This window comes from Sinohyriopsis cumingii, chromosome 18, assembly GCF_028554795.1.
Source record: "Sinohyriopsis cumingii isolate HCF-2022 chromosome 18, ASM2855479v2, whole genome shotgun sequence".
NCBI classification, from domain to species: Eukaryota; Metazoa; Mollusca; class Bivalvia; order Unionida; family Unionidae; genus Sinohyriopsis; species Sinohyriopsis cumingii.
Genome location: NC_142978.1, coordinates 47570471 through 47573565, shown reverse-complemented (window position 1 = coordinate 47573565; position 3095 = coordinate 47570471).

Here is a 3095-nt window from a genome sequence, read left to right as displayed (position 1 = left end):
AAATCTCTCCTTGAAGAAATGAAAAATCTTACGTTGAAATATACCCATGACGACGCTGAACACTTACTGAGTAATTGTTTTACCGTTCCTTCAGTTGCTGCTCTTTTTCTAGAAAGAAAAATTCGTGGAAACCAACACGATTGGTTATTTTTGAAGAAATACAACGAAGTTGTGTCGAATACGGACACGGTGGATTATGGAATACTAAATACTAATATAAGGATAATATTTCAGTTGATGTGGTTGTTTTCTTTGTATGGAAGAGGGATCTAAGTATTTTCGGCGATTTGGCCATCCCACACACGTGATGACCAGAATATCGATAAATGGACCATTACCGGATTTTGATTTGAGAGGATTTGCTTGTATCGAGTCATTTGAGTTTGCTGAAAATCTTCATCCGATTTGTTATGTCTGGTTTGACAAACATTTTTCAGAAAAAATGTGGGCACCAACAATATTATTGCGATATATGCTCGACGTAAACATACTATTTTTGTTAACAGTAAGTAAAGCAATTATATCATATCGTCCGCAGAAAGAAGTTTGGTTACCACAACAAAAGAAAATATTCTGATAATGAAAATCCGGATATAACTGATTTTGCGAATTAAATCGCAAAAGATCTTGGAAGAAAAATAATCGGTAAATTCACCCAAGGAGGATCATATGATCATAAACGACATTGTTCAATATTGATTATAGAAGATGCTGAACTAGATTTTATTAATCGCTGATACAACGAATAGAAATACTTTTATAAGTCAAAGTAATGTTAATTTATCAGACGGAACTAAATTAGGTACAGCTGTGCGTTATATTGATGGTAAGTCACCGCATTTTACTCATTTAAGACCCTCAGTGCTCGCCTACATTTCCATAAATCTATTATCAGTGATAAATAACGTTTCTGAGTTTGCTGTTGGAGTCGCTATGGATTCATTTTATATCAATAAAAAAATCCAGGATTGCTAGAACAACTAAATATCGGCACTTATGCATCATGGGGTAAATAGAGAATAAAAGAAGAAAATATACTCAATTATTATAATTTCAGAAGCTCCTATTAACAATTTTTGGAATTTATAGAGACCAGATGATTTGATAGTTGCAAGCAGAAAGATAGTTCGTGATACACTTCAAAAACAATTATTTATGTTGTATAAAGATAGTCCATTTTCTTTTTTCTTTCAATATCTTTCTGTTTTGAATATTTTCACTGCCAAGGGTTCATCTGCTTTCGGTTGCTTCTATTTGTCTAGTCCTCCTGACGGGTATGGGTTCTTTGGTGTTTCCTTCTGTTGCTTCTGATAAATGGGTCATATCCTAGTTCTCTTTTTTCTTGGGACACTATGAAGATCGTTGCCTTTTTCTTTACATTCACAGTATATAGCATTACTTTTGTCTCACGTTTTACTGTTTAATATTTCTCTGGACATTCTGGAGTAATCTGTATTTTTTTACAGACATATTTGAGGTATAGTTTAAAAACCAGAAGAAGACAAAAGACGACGATGACATTCGGTATAACTGCATAGGCAGTTTGAAATTTTAGTTCAAGTTTGTTGCCATCAATTTAGAAGATGACCTATTTGACCCAGAGTCAACACAATCAACCTCAAATACACAAACATGAAATTCAAAATTAACCCAGAATGAAAGTCGCTCCATAATTCCTAAAGATTAATTTCAGCCACGAGAGACCAAAAAAGTGACTTCCAGAAAATTGCGACGAACGGTTTGACATACACTGTGAATTTAAATATTTCTTATTACCAATGCCACCGGAGAAATTGAGTTTCATTCCTGATTCATGTGAAATATTGTTAGAGACTTAGAAATGTTCAGACGGCTTTAGACGAAATAGCTGAACATCCTCATCCATATTTCAATTATGTCACGAAAGTTGAAGAAATACAAAAGACAATACAATTCAAGGCCAAAGTGTTGGAAGAAGAAAAAGAAACAAGAGAAGTACCTGAAACTCTATCTGCAACTCCTTCTAATGTGACAGCCTCCTTGTTGGCCTTTTCCGATACTCCAAAGAGAGATCAAAGGAAAACTTGGGTAAAAGCAAATAATATCGACACCTTCGTCAGCAGAGGAAACAAAGATACAAAGGGATAAAAAAATGTTAAATGAAATCAGGAAAAACGGAACACAAATAACCTTTCAAGCGGTAAAATAAAACTGCATACTTTAGTTTGGAACGTAACAATCAGAAAAAAGTAAGAAATGTTAAATACCGGAGATTGGATTCGCATTTATAAAGACGAACGCACCTTTTACAAAGGACATTAACCTAACCGAACAGGAGAAGTGTTTTTGTTGTTACTGGACAAGTTCGTGGGCGTTATCATCCTGTATGTACTTTGGAAACGTAAACGGAGAAATGAAACAAGCAAACCTTTAATGGTCTTAGTTACAAAGAGTGACTTAGAAGACAAGAACGAAAGCCATCTCGATCGAACAACACATTCATTTGTATACTTTGAGGTCAAAGAGTGAAAGTTTGTTGAAAATTAAATCCAACCAGTTTTGAATATTAGATTAGATCATCACAAGGTATCAACAATAAAAATATGTAGAATTCATTGTTAAACGTAGCTTAATCTCCTTCTCACAGTTCCTCTCAATAACTACAAACACAACCATTGATGGTGTGGTGTGGAGAATGTGTCCCATTAATACAGATCGTCTTTGTAAATATTTGCGGATCATTGCATCATCCGAGCAGTAATATTAAATTTAAGTTTTCAACAAGAAGATAAAGAATTGTGGATTATTTCATTTCTCGGTTTTATTTGCTTTCTTCTTCTTAGTCCTTCTTTGAAATGTATAGACATAACAATCTACAACGGTAGGCCTTCCGCCGACGCCAATCGCCAAAATTACTCTTCCAATCACAGTTGGAGTCCTGTTCTGGACAATTGAAAATTTATCCTTTGACAATATATGACTCATTGGAGACGAGAAACATCGAACTATCTGTCAATAAGATATTAATTCATCTACGCTACATCAATGACAATGCTTAAAGAGACGTCAAATACCATTCATATCTCTTTACATGTTCATACAAAATAAGGAAAGAC